Below are 15,203 nucleotides of genomic sequence, written 5' to 3' on the forward strand. Positions count from 1 at the left end.
CAGCTGCTGTTTTACGTCTATGGAGCTAATGCTTGACTTTCTTCGACCTCCCATGTTCATGGTCGGTTTGGGGAGGTCCCCTCCTTACGAAGTTTTGTAAGTTTTCCGACTCCGCTTCTCCTTTTCCTTTCAATTTGCATTTCTTTCCCTATTTTTAGTACAATGAGGGCATTGTACGGTTTGGTTTGGGGAGGTCTGCATCCATATCTTTGTCTGCATGTTTTCTTGCATTTCTGCTTCCATATTTATTATTTCCGCATGCATCGTTATTTGTTTCATAAAATCCAAAAATTTTCAAAAATTTCATGTTTAATTTGAGTCGGAACGTTTGAACATTGACGCTACTTTGAACCCCTACTTGTGCCCTGCATTCTCTTGACATCTAGTTGGCGTGATTATGTGCATAATCTACGAGTTTTTGTTTCTCCCTTATCTGAACGAATAGACTTGATTCATTATGTCGGCAAGCTACATTACATTCTGAGGTTAGAGCTTTATAAACTGGTGACATTCATGACCAGTTTCATTTAGGATGTGAGTAGTACTCTCTTTAAGACATGTAACATCAATTTGCATAAGCATGAGTCTAGTCTTCTTAATACCTGTATGCATTCGGTCTGTGGATGGTGACACGTGTTAGGAGAGGCAGTCCCCCTTATTTCATTCTACCCACGAGCCTCACATAGCCAAATTGCCCTTTTTGTTCTATCAACTACTTTCTATAATACTTCCTACCCTAGCTGAGCTAGTAACGAGTAGTTCTTGGAATGTTTATTGCAATATGGCTATATTATCTGATTTCCGAAAATGGCGGAAGAATTGAAGGGAAAGAAAGGAAGAAGGAAATTGTCGAAAAGGAAAAAAAAAGAAATGAAAAAAAAAGAAAAAAAAAGGAATGAAAAATTGCGAAGAGAAAAGAAAGAAAAAAAAAAGACAGAAAAGTTACATATGAAAAAGAATCAGAATTGTACAATGATTCACACTCCCATGCCTTATCTATATTTTATGGGGAGTTGACGATGATTGGTGTTTTGTGAGTTAGTGCATAATATTGCACCGTTTTATCTTGACGTCATAAGTACGAAGTTGGGATGCAGTTAGTATTTGGATCCGATGTTGCTAGCCTGGCTACGAGCCCCACATATCCAAATTCATTTTAGCCCCTTCTTAACCACTACCTCACTTACCCAAATGTAAGTCCTCGGCACGTGTCTTGGTCATTAGTATGGTTGGAATGCATATGTACGGTTGTAGAGACTTTAATCATGTTAACTGCATGCATGTTCTTATAGGTCGAGTTAGGTGAGTGTCTTACTTCTTTCATTCTTTCACATATATACTCACCTTGTGCCTGATTTTGAGTGACGAGCGACCCGTGAGAGTCCGATATCTTTTGAGTCTTGTAAGGTCGACGGTTCAGTAAGTTTGAAACATTAATTTAACTCGTTTGCACTTTTCACTGCCATTTTGTCATGTTATCGCATTAAATTGGTTCTAGTGGATGATTTGTAGCTGATGCGTTGGTCCCGTTCCATTGTTTATCCTTAGTTGCATTCATATTTGCTTGGGGACAAGCAAATGTTTGGTTTGGGGAGATTTGATGCGTGTCTTTTATATAAGGTTTTCACCTCATTTTTACACGCATCTCTGTGCTTTTTATGTAGCATCTGGCTACAAATGCCCCCGAATGTTCTACTTTGGTCCGTTTATTGTAATTTGCAGGAATTGACCGAAGAGGAGCTAAATCGAGCCTTAATTGTCCCAATTGTATGCATTCATGGAAAATAAGGAGCTGGAGCTTGGAAATCTAACACTTGGAAGACGCGTGAGCTAAGTTTGGGAAGCAATTCAAGGTCTAACGTGCCTACGTAGCTCGATCGAGTGGTTAACTGCTCGATCGAATGCTTTATACACGCAATATTGATCGATCGAGCTGTCTAAGGAGTCGATCGAGGAGTTTTTACAAGCATTCTTCGATCGAGTGGTTGTTCTTACTCGATCGAATGATTTGGTGATGAACTTGTTCGATCGAGTAGATTACTCCTACTCGATCGAGAGGTTTCGTGTGGTTTAGCTATTTTCCGCCTAATCTTATTATGGGCTTCTGTAATTAGTCCATAGATTAGGTTTTAGGATGTTTTTCCAGTATAAGACTGAAGGAGTGAACTACGTTACTGCTCTCTTCGGCTCCTCACGTTTTATTCAACATTTTTGTTACTGTTCTCTGGATTATTCTTCTTTTGCACTCTACTACTCGGATTTGGAATTTGTAATCGGTATTATCAGTCTACTCTTATTCTAATCTTATTTATTGCTTAATTTCTTCTCTATTTATCGTTGTCATAATAATTGCTTGTTTGAATCTTGTTTAATTGTTATGATGTTTAATCTCAATCCCTTATTTATCGTTATTGTTAATTCTATGGGAATGAGTAGCTAAATTCCCTTGGCTAAGACTATAGGGGATCCATAATCATGAAGGAACGGTAATCGATTTACTAGGTTAATGCTAATATAATCTTTGTTGGTTAAATGCTACAATTAACTGTATCTTTTTAATTGAGTCGACGCAATTAGACCTATAATTCCTAGTGACCCTTGACCTGGACCGAAAGGTTGGAAAAGGTAGACTAGTAGCGAACAATAGAGTATTGCATTGAGGGCGAAAGTTAAGCTGTTTACACTTTAGGGTGAATTAAGGACCGAAAGGTGACGTTCGCTACCCCTTAGACCGTATTTGCATCGACCGGAGACCTGGGTTACATGACCGGATGATTATGGTGAACCGTTTGTCTTAGCTGTTTCTCTCTATCTGTTATTTCCTCTCCTTTATTTCTCTTATCCTTATTCTCCTAGTTTAGAAATCATTTTATAAACCCCCAATTTGGTTACCTTGACGAACCTAGTTTTAGCCGATAATTTCCTACCTCTCTGTGGATTCGACCCGACTTCCCTAGCTATATTAGTTAGAGCCAGTTGGTATTTTTGACAGGTACGCGACAGACGTGTCAAGAACACTGCCTTCTTTCATGCTGCAATCAAGAAGAAAAGGGCAGGGAATAGGGTGTTTCAGATCAGGGGCATGAATGGTTATCTCTGATCTGATCCTAAGGATATTCAGCAGGCATTTGAGGAATATTATCAAAACCTACTGGGGAACTCTATTCCTTGCAATCAACTAAAGAAAAAAATTGTACAACATGGAAATTGTCTTACTCAAGAGCATTGTGATATCCTTAATGCTGAGGTTACTAGAGAGGAAATCAAGGCTGCTATGTTTAACATTCCTGGGAATAAAGCTCCTGGACCAGATGGTTGCAGTAGCCAGTTCTTTAAGGACAATTGGTCTATTGTGGGCGCTGAAGTGATTAGTGCTATCAAGAATGCTTATGAATCTGGGAAATTACTTAAGCAAGTTAACAATACTATCATCACCTTAATACCTAAAGACTGAGATCCCTGAGACTGTGATGCAATTCAGGCCAATTGCATGCTGCAATACTATCTACAAATGTTTGTCTAAGGTGATCTGTGCTAGACTGAGTCGTATTCTTCGTGAAATTATTAGTCCCTCTCAGGGGGGCATTTATCAAAGGAAGAGACATTGTTGGCAATATACTTATTTGCCAGGATCTTATTAAGATGTATAACAGGAAGAGCTGTTCCCCTAGAGTGTTGATGAAGCTTGACCTTCAAAAGGCATATGATTCCATTGAGTGGTCTTTTAATTCTGATATGCTGGAGGCTACTGGCTTTCCTAAAAAATTCATTGTTCTTCTGCTGCAATGTGTTACTACCCCTTCTTATTCTCTTTCACTCAATGGGGAAACTTTTGGGTTTTTTAAGGGGCAAAGGGGTTTAAGGCAGGGTGATCCACTCTCCCCTCTCTTATTCACCCTTTACTTGGACTATCTTAGTAGAATTTTGCTGATTGTTCAAAAACATAGAAAGTTCAGGCACCATCCTTTATGTAAGAGGATCAACCTTACTCATCTTTGCTTTGCTGAAGAGCTAATTATGTTCTGCAAAGGTGAGATAGCTTCTATAGATCTTCTGCTTAAAGCTTTTAACTACTTTTCTAAGGCTACAGGCTTGGTGATGAACAGTGATAAATCAAATTTCTATGCTAATGGAGTTCCTGACAGCTTGATCAGGGAGATTGAGCAGGCTACAGGGATGAAGAGAAGTGGAGTCCCATTTAGATATTTGGGCATCAATGTGTCCCCTAAACGTCTCTTCATAATGAACTGTAATTACTTAATTGAGAATGTGGTTACTAAGATTAGGGGACTGGGTTCTAGAAAGTTATCTTATGCTGGAAGGGTTGTTTTGATCCAGTCTGTCCTTAGTACTTTTCACTGCTACTGGGCTCGTATTTTTATTTTACCCAAGACTATAATTGCTGCAATTGAGAAAATTTGCAGACAGTATCTATGGTATGGTAAGGATCCCAAGGAAAACCCTGCCCTGGTTTCCTGGGAGAGAATTTGCAGACCTAAGAAACAGGGGGGGCTTGGATTAAGGGACCTTCACGCCTGGAACATTGCCACTCTTGGAACTTATGTCTGGTGGGTGCAGCAAAAGACTGGCCATCTTTGGGTTTGTTGGGTTCATGCAGTCTATATAAAATCTGCAAGATGGATGGATTATGAACCTAACAATGGTGCAAGTTGGGCCTGGAGGAAAATATGTCAGGTTAAGAATAGTTTCAAGAGTCTTCTCTCTGCAGGTGAGCCATATACTGCTCAGAAGTGGTATCTCTTGCTGAAACCTCTTACTGATAAGGTTGCCTGGTATTCGTGGGTCTTAAATAAATGGATTTGTCCAAAACATTCTTTTTGCTGCTGTTTACTAGCTCAAAATAGGCTACTAACACAGGATCGTTTGGTGAGGATGAATATCATTGATGATTATTGTTGTGAAGTCTGTGGGATTATGGCTGGGGACCACAATCACCTCTTTTTTGGTTGTGCATTCAGCAATCACTGCCATCACCTAGTGCAGAGGTGGTGCAAAGTTCAGTTGCCTGCACAGGATTGTATTCACTGGTGGATTAAATGGAGCACTCAATCTGCTACTAAGAAAAAGGTCATTGGGGTCATCTTAACAAGTCTTATGTATCATTTGTGGCAACATCGAAATTCTTGCAGGATGGACAAAGTTGTAATGAAGCCTTTGTGTCTAGTTCAGAGGGTGCAGCTTGATGTTAGAGCTAGATTACAGTTGATTGGCATGAAATGTACTAGTAGGAGTGTCCTTGACTGGTTGAAGGGACTATGAGGTACCCAGCTTTATAGTTTCTTAACTAGCTTGATCTATTATGGTCTTGATGTAATGGGATAATTTTATGATTAATGAGAACTACTTACATTTTCCCAAAAAAAAAGAAAATAGATTTGAAAGGACCCAAGGGTATTAGAGTTTCGTACAAAGGCTACTTGGTCAAGCCCTAGGTGAAGCTCATTTCGGCGATGACCTTAAAGACATGTTTGAAGAAGGGTTGTTCGATGTTCTTGTGTCATGTGTGGGACACTAGTTTGGAAAGACCACAAGATCAAGATACACAGGTAGTGGGAGAATATGAGGATGTATTTCTGGGGGAATTACCCGGATTACCTCCAACCAGGGAAGTAGAGTTTGGTGTGAACTTGAAGCCGGGAGCGCGACCAATCTCTAAGGCCCCGTACCGGATGGGTCCTAAGGAGTTAGAAGAATTAAAGAAGCAACTTTGTGAATTGGCGGATAAAGGGTACATTAGGCCTAATGTTTTGCCGTGGGGAGCACCGGTTCTATTTCTGAAGAAGAAAGACGGCACTATGAGGTTGTGTATCAACTACCGGGAATTGAATAGCGTCACCGTCAAGAACAAGTATCTGTTAGCAAGGACTGATGATCTATTCGACCAACTTAGTGGAGTCGGCGTATTCTCAAATATTGACTTGAGGTCGGGCTACCATCAATTGAAGATTAAGAATGAGGATATTCCGACAACTGCATTTTGGCAAGGTATGGGCATTGTGAGTTCGTAGTGATGCCATTTGGGTTGACAAATGCCCCGGCCGTATTCATGGACCTCATGAATAGGGTGTTCAGTCCATACTTAGAAAAATTTGTGGTGGTGTTTATTGATGCCAGCTTGGTCTACTCCAAGACCAAAGAAGAACATGAAGAGCACTTGAGGGTCGTGTTGCAAACCTTAAGGGACCATCAAATTTATGCCAAACTTAGTAAATGTGAATTTTGGTTGGAGAAGGTGGCTTTCATAGGACATGTGATATCAAAGGAAGGAGTAGTCGAGGACCCTACAAATATTGAGGCCATGTCATGTGGGTAACACCTAAAAATGTGATATACAAAGTTTCTTAGGTCTAGCCGGATATTATCGACAATTTGTGAAAGACTTCTTTAAAATCGCTACACCTTTGACATCTTTGATGAAGAAAGAAAACCGTTTTAAGTGGGACAGGAGTTGTGAGACGGCCTTCTTGACCTTAAAGGAGCGCCTAACCACGGCCCCGGTGTTAGCCTTGCCATAAGGGAGTGAAAATTTTGAAGTGTATACCGATGATTCAAAGAATGGTTTGGGATGTGTACTAATGCAAAACGGTAAGGTTATTTCTTATGCGTTGCAACAACTAAAGCCATATGAGGAGAACTATCCAACCCATGACCTAGAGTTGGGAGCCGTTGTCTTTGCTTTGAAGATTTGGATGCATTACCTTTATGGTGCGACCATTAAGGTGTTTTCGGATCACAAGAGTTTGAAATACATCTACACCCAAATGGAGTTGAACTTGAGGCAAAGAAGATGGATTGAGCTTATTGGGGATTATGACATGGAAATAGTATACCATGAAGGGAAAGCTAATGTGGTAGCTGATGCCATGAGTAGAAAGTCGGTGCACTCCTTGTTGGAGTTAGTGTCCTCCACAATAGTGCGTTTACATAATAAATCTCATTAAAGGAATATCATCAGATATTTAATTATTTGATCCTCGTCAGTTGATTAACGTAAATCGATAACGGTTGGCTGACTAGAGTTTGACGTTATTGTCATGAGACGGCGGTGATCAACTGACCCCTTTCGGTCACACCTAAGGGAACGAATCCCAATTGACAACTAATTAATTGTATGAGATACAATTTATTTAGTCCCTTGATTTATAGACTAAAAGGTTAGTCAATTATTTTTAAAGAGATTTCGAGTTGCGAACTCGAGGAGCGGCATTTATTATTTAATTATGCGATAATTAAATAATAAATTTTATGAAACGGGTTTTAGTTAATTAATTTTTAATTCACTAAAATTGTACTAATTGATTAATGTCATTAATATTAGTATGTATAATAATATGTGTAGCGGTACACGTATATTTACGGAGTAATTTGGGCGAAATTAATTGGAAGCATTTAAACATGAGACGATGTTTAAATAAAATTTACACGTATTTGTGTGACAAATATGAGAACCAAAATGGACCCGTAAATGGTACATTATTGGACCGTGTAAATGGAGTGTAGTGGATGATCATGATCATTACACTTTGCTTATTTTTCTTCCATAATTGTCATGTGATCATTATGTGTGTCATAATGTGTTGGACGATAAAATAAGGAAAATGAATCCTACACTCCACTACTACACACTCCACCCGCCCCTTCCTCTACTAACACTCCATCTTTTGTTCATTTTTCTACACTTCATTACTTCACTTTTGCATGTGAACAAAACAATTGTCTATCTCTCTAAAATTATTATACATCATTTACTAAGAAGTTAGTAATCAAAATATTAATACTAAGAGTGTTAGTAATATAACAAATATTATCAAGGGTAAGTTTTACAAATATCTAGTTAATATTTGTAAGATTATTTGGGTGATTTGTTCTTGGGTGCAACTTGAAGGAGACTTTCCTTTTTGAGAGTTTTTCTAGGAGGATCATCCTTTTGTTTTAAGCTCAAGAACAATCAAGATAGCAAATCTTGATTGTGCCCATATTACCATAAATATCAATGTAAGGAAATTGTTTTTCCTTAATCTTTAATTTTATGCTTTTATATTTGCATGCATGTTACATAGATCACTAAATGAACATATTAAGAGATAATTTGTTACTAATTAGAGAGTCTAATTAGGATCTATGATCTTTCAAGTGGTATCAGAGTTTAGGCTTGTAATTTGCATGTTGATTTTAAGCATATTAATAAATTATGAGATAATTTATAAAAACTCAAAAATTATGTTAGAAGAGATTTTAGCACGAAATTTTTGGGGCATGCACACCTACTGATCTCAAAAGATTTTTGGTAAAGTTTGGTGATTTATGAAGTTATTTTGCTATTTTTAATGATTTTTGGTAGAAAACCGAGTCAAAATGCCGTATTTTAGTTATAAATTGACTAAAAATAGTTAAAAGATGATTCGGGCCATGGAATTTTTATGCTATTTCATGCATGTTTTCTACTGATTATATCAAAATGTTGAATGTTTGTTGGAAGTTTTGCATGTTTATTGATTTTATGAGATAAAAGTCGATAAAAGTGAAATAAATTAATCATAATTTTTAAACATTTGTTCCTGCCCATGATAAATTTATGTACATTTAAAAATATTATTTAAAAATTAAAAGTGAAATTTAAAATTTGATTTTACCTTGTTTTGATTTTTATTGGTTTTAGTGGTTAAAAACCGATAAATATCGATCTTTTTCTTCATATATTTTATCCGGATTATTGGGGCAATTTTTCTGATATTTTGGTGTTCTTGGGAGTGTTCCAGAATACTCAAAATTTTTGTTTCAATTCTTTGGGTAATTTTTCAATTACTTGGGATTTATTACTTAAAAATTATGTTTTTACCGATTAAATTAGCAAAATATCACCAAATCAAACTAATTATTCATCATAAAATTAGTGAGGACTAATTTTGAGGTCCAAAACAGTTTGGACAATTAGTTTGGACTTAAATGAGATTTAAGAGTTGATTATTGATTTTTACAAGTTAAAAATCGATTAAATCCACAAAAACCGATATGGATACTAACGATTGATAGATAGGGCGATTTTGGCATCATTTTATAGCATTTTAAGCATATTTATTTAAGTTAAATGAATTATTGTCATTTATTTAAAGTATTTATTTTGTTGTACCTAGTATGACCTAGTTTATTTTAATCGTTATTACCCGAAATGAATGGGAATAGCGATTTGTTTGTAATTTAAATACGATCTCGTATCGTCGGTTTGTAATTAATTAATAGTTTTATTTATTTTATTAATTAATGTATAATAGGAATAGCTATGTAATTCAATAGTAATAGTTATTCTTACCGGCGTTTCCAAAAGACGTATTACGTCGAGACGGAGTCTATTTTTGGAAGGTGTTCCAAATCCCACAAGAGGAGCCACTTTTGGAATGAAGAGGCAAAGGACCATAGAGTTGGTTTCCGATTTGTAATAGTCTAGTTTATTTTAACTAGGTGGCCATACTAGGATTATTCATATGCTTACTTGCTTGCTTGTTTTATTTTCGCGCATGCCAAAATCACCATTCACATGCATTTTATTTTCGCGGTTGTTAATTCACGTCATTTACATTCACCGACTTAGTTCGCTTATAGGGAATTTATGACTAAAATTGACAAGATCTCTCACATAACTAAAACTGAGATTAGCCTTACCAATTAGTAACACCTATGAATCTCTTGTTCATTAGAGCCATGCTCGCCCAAGCGGGGTGTTCTCTTTTTACCTTGGGTAAGTAGGGTGGTAAACGGTTATCACATGCCAAAATTGGTTGGACTCAACGGGATATAAGACGGTCTTGTGTTCCGGGGCTAGTAGATGGATTTAAGGAAATTCGTCAACCAAGAGTTCTAGAGGTAGAATTAGTCAACCGTTGACTTACCACCGAATTTACACAATTATGGGATGTTTCGCCCAAGCGATGCTCATTTTTGTTTAAAATTTGGGTCTTGGAATCATTTATATAATTTAGTGGGAGATCATTATATAAATGCTAAAACTTGTTAAACATGTTTTCACAAGTATTTTTAAAACAATGGATGTTAATATTTCCTTATTTGTTGTAGCATTTTAATTTGCAATGGCAACTTCTTCAACTTCATCGACTACTTCACTAGGCAAAGATTTATGGCTAAGGTCCGTAATGGACAAATGTATCTTAAAAGATGACGGTAGTAACTTTCTTGAATGGGAATCCAACATCAAAAGTGCCGCGTTGTCCGACAATGTGCTCACTTACTTGACCGATGCTCCTCCCATTGAGCCCGGTCCAAGGGCTTCATCGGCGGTGTGGACCGCCTATGATGACCATGTTAGGATGTCGAATGATATCAAAAATGTGTTGATATGGTCGATATCCCCAAAGCTCAAGCTTTCATGCATTTCTTTAAATGCGTACGAGATATTCACTCGTATGATTACTATGTTTTCACAAACACCAAAAGTCCGCCAATACGAAGCGGCGGCACGCTTCTTTGATGCTAAGCTTGAGAGGGGCAAAAATGTTGGTCCCCATGTGCTAAAAATGGTCGAGTATGTCGACATCCTAGAGCGTCTAGGGCGGCATGCTTCATTGATGCTAAGCTTGAGAGGGGCCAAAAGGTTGGTCCCCATGTGCTAAAAATGGTCGAGTATGTCGACATCCTAGAGCGTCTAGGGTATAAGATTCCGAAGACTCTTGTGGTGGATCGTATCCTCCACTCACTTCCCACCAAGTTTGCCCACTTTAGGGTAAACTACAACATGAATGGCATGGATAAGAGTTATCATGAAATTCATGCACTCCTCACCCAAGCGGAGAGGGATATGGAAACTAGTGGGAGTGAAAAAGGGGATGTTCTAACCATGAAGTTAAAGAACATGTCCCTTGGAGTTAAGAAAGGAAAGGGGAAGGAAAAGTCCCAATTCAAGAAATCGTCAAAGAAACATGACAAGGGAAAGGGGAAGGCCATTGAGAATGGCAATCCCAAGGCAAAAAGTGTCAAACTCTCCGAGGCCGAATGTTTCCATTGTAATGGGAAGGGGCATTATAGGAAGCGTTGTCCCAAATACTCGGAGGATCTCATGGAAGGGCGTGTGACGCCTATTGGTATGATTTCCTCTCTCTATGTGATAGACGTTAATTATGCTTGCACTTCCACTTGGGTACTTGATACCGGATGTGGCTCTCACCTTTGTAATCATGGGCAATGGAGCTAGAGTAGCGGCCATTTCCGTTGGGACCTATGTGCTCACTTTAGCTAGTGGTCTAGAGTTGTAGTTAAATAAGTGTTATTTTTTACCAATTTTAACCAAGAACATCATCTCCATTTCCGCGTTAGACGTAGAAGGCTTTTGTTTTATGATTAAGGACAATAGTTGTACTTTTTCGTTAAATGATGTGGTTTATGGCAAGGCCATTTCAATTGGAGGCATTTATGTTTTAAATGATGTTAATGACGTTTACCATGTGGAAACTAAAAGGCTCAAAACGGGTGATCCAAACGAATCCTACCTTTGGCATTGTCGTTTAGGCCACATAAACGAAAGATGCATTAAGAGACTTGCTTTATCAAAAGTGCTCAAACCATTTGGTTTCGAATCTTATGGTACATGCGAGTCTTGCCTTTTAGGCAAGATGACTCGTGCACCTTTTGCGGGAAAAGGGACACGAGCTAGTGAGGTTTTGGCTCTCATACATACGGATGTGTGTGGACCATTAACCATCACCGCTAGAGGAGGTTTTCACTACTTCATTACTTTCACTGATGACTTAAGTAGATACGGGTATGTCTACTTAATGAAGAACAAGAGTGAAGCTTTTGACAAGTTCAAAGAGTTTCAAAATGAAGTAGAGAACCAATTGGATAGAAAGATTAAGACCCTACGATCCGATCGTGGTGGTGAATATCTAAATTATGAATTTGATTCACACCTAAAAGATTGTGGTATAGTATCACAATGGACTCCTCCTGGTGCACCACAATTAAATGGTGTGGCCGAAAGGAGAAACCAAACTTTACTAGATATGGTTCGGTCAATGATGAGTCTAACTGAGCTTCCTAGTTTATTTTGGGGTTTTTCCCTCTTGTCTGCAATATTTTCACTAAATCGACGCCCGACTAAAGCGGCCGATAAGACTCCATATGAGATATGGACAGGGAAAGTCCCTCATTTGTCATTCATGCGTATTTGGGGTTGCGAAGCGTACGTCAAGATCAAGTCTGACAATAAGCTTGCACCCAGGTCTGACAAATATCTTTTTGTAGGATATCCAAGGGAAACACGTGGCTATTACTTCTACAATAAATACGAGAACAAAGTGTTTGTGGCTCGTGATGCTGTCTTCCGAGAAAAGGAGTTTATTTCTAGGAGACAAAGTGGGAGAAAATTTGAACTTGACGAAGTTCGAGAGCCACAAACCGAGAATGAGGTAGAGGAGAACGTGGAGGATAGCATTCCCTCTTCCTCTGAAACGGTAATTGTTCCTAGAAAGTCAAGTAGGATTTCTTATCCACCTGACCGCTACCTTGGTAACATCGAAGAGGATGGTGTTTTGTTACTTTTGGAAATTGATGAACCCACTACCTACAAATCGGCCATGTCTAGTCCCGACTCCTCGCTTTGGCTAGAAGCTATGCGTTCCGAAATGGATTCCATGTACGAGAACCAAGTATTGGACTTAGTGGATTTACCTGAGGGAGTGCGACCCTTTCAGTGTAAATGGATATATAAAATTAAGATCGGCGTGGATAAACATGTAGATGTTTACAAAGCTAGATTAGTAGCAAAAGGGTTCACCCAAGTTCATGGTTTACACTATGACAAAACCTTCGCTCCAGTCGCTATGCTTCGGTCCATTAGGATAATCTTAGCGGTTGCCGTATTTCATGATTATGAGATTTGGCAAATGGATGTCAAAACCGCCTTCTTGAATGGGATTCTAGAAGAAGAGGTGTACATGATACAACCTGAAGGTTTTGTGGATACATCTAACCCTAAGAAGGTGTGTAAGCTTAAGAAGTCCATCTATGGTCTTAAGCAAGCATCTAGGAGTTGGAATCATCGCTTTGATCATGTTATTAAACAATACGGTTTCACTAGAAGTGTGGAAGAACCGTGTTGATACATGAAGTTTGGTGGGAGTAAGGTTGCATTCCTTGTCCTATATGTGGATGACATATTGCTCATTGGGAATGATGTTCCATCGATCACTTCCGTTCAGGAGTGGCTAGGGAAACATTTCCAGATGAAGTATTTTGGAGAGGCACAACGAATCTTGGATATCCGGATCTATAGGGATAGGTCCAAAATGATACTAGCATTGTGTCAAGAAGCTTATATTGACAAAGTTCTTGACCGGTTCAATATGAAAGACTCCAAGAGAGGATTTCTACCTATGGGCCAAGGGATTACTTTGAGCAAGTCACATTCTCCCTCTACCCCTAAGGAAATTGTGTAATACTACGGTTTTATGAGTCTCTGGGTACTTTATCGAGTGGGGCTTACTCTGTCGAGTAAGCATATTTTGATTTACGAATCAGTGTTCTGCTTGTAGGGTACTCGATCGAGTAGCCTTGGTACTCGATCGAGTAAGTGGCACTCGATCGAGTATGTTAGTTACTCGATCGAGTAAGTCGGTTAACGGGTTATATCTCAACGGGTTTTGTTAATAATGTGAATTAGTATTTATATTACGCCGTCATCTTTCATAAACACTTTTTATAAACCTAATACACTCAAAAGAGATTGCAAACTACGTTGTTCTTCCTATTCGCATTATTGGCAAATCCCGGAGCTAGAGAGGTTGGATTTCATCGTTCTTTATATCATTGTGATCCTTCCATCAAGGGTAAGTCCTACGTACCATTTTTATAGCATTTGGTTAAGGTTTTTAAACCCTAATTTTGGGATTGGAGGTTTTCTATGTTTATGTTGATGTGGTAGTGATTGTATGATTATGTGTATGGGAGGAGAGTTCGTAGAGGAAAGGTTTTGAGATAGCTGCTAGATCGTTTGATGTTTGTGTTGCATTCCAGGTAGGGTTTCCCTACTCAGTATTAGTTACATGATTGTGTGGTGATTGTTATTGTTATTGAGTAATTATCGTACTGGAATTGGTTGTTGGTAATTGTTGGTGTTGTGACGGTTGTTGTTTATTGTCGTTGACTGTTGTTGTATCTTTGTGTGTTCTTCGGGGTGCGTCCCTGGCTGAGTGGAGTCACTTGCGGAAGTGGCTTCATGCCCTTGATTCGCCTCATGTGGAACCCGCCACAGGAGGGATGTGCACATTAAGGAACATGGGTTTATTGCTCGATGAGATGAGCGGGGCTTAGGTGGGAACGGCTGCGGTCCCCCACTGGCGGTGTGGAGTACCTGTTGCGATGGGTACTCTGGCAGGGCTACACACTTTAGTGTGTATTCAATTATGTGGAGATAGATGATGGAGACTGGGGATTGATGTGTTGATTGAGCTGCTTGGTATTTGCTTCATGTTGGTTTATATCGTGTAATTAGTACTGACCCCGTTTAAATGTTTTAAAAACTGTGGTGATCCATTCGGGGGTGGTGAGCAGTTATTGAGCAGGTATGATATGACGCGTATGGGATAGCTGGGATGAGTCATCACGTGGCAGTTAGAAGTCTTCCGCTGTGTCAGACGATGTTTTATAGCTTTGATAGTTTTAGCAGTAGACGGTCTTAGAATCTTGTATTTCAGTTTAAGAGTGTTTTGGTTTTGATCATGTAATCACTTTAAAATATATTGTTATTTAAATTATATATCTTCATTGTCATTTGATTATCATTGCCTCGGGTAACCGAGATGGTGACGTTCTTATACCTTAAGTGGTCCTGCTAAGGCACTTGGAGTATGGGGGTGTCACAACGTGGTATCAGAGCGACGATCCTGAAAACTGTAACCAATGAATCTAATGAACATAGGGAGTCAATTAAAATGAACCCGGGGTAGAAGTTGTAGGAGCTAATGCAAAGGCGTGGGAGACGTCCTAAAGTCGCGAACTCGCCCTAAAATTTTGAACCCGTCACCATGGGATATGAGTCGGGATCGCTATGTGTCTATCTTGTGAATTGTGCATCTTTGTAGCAATGTGTGGTATGAATCGGTGGATGTATGTATGTGGAGAATGGGAAATGTGTAGAGAAAGATGATAATGAGGTGATGTTATACATTATTGAT

This window comes from Silene latifolia, chromosome Y, assembly GCF_048544455.1.
Source record: "Silene latifolia isolate original U9 population chromosome Y, ASM4854445v1, whole genome shotgun sequence".
Taxonomy (NCBI): domain Eukaryota; kingdom Viridiplantae; phylum Streptophyta; class Magnoliopsida; order Caryophyllales; family Caryophyllaceae; genus Silene; species Silene latifolia.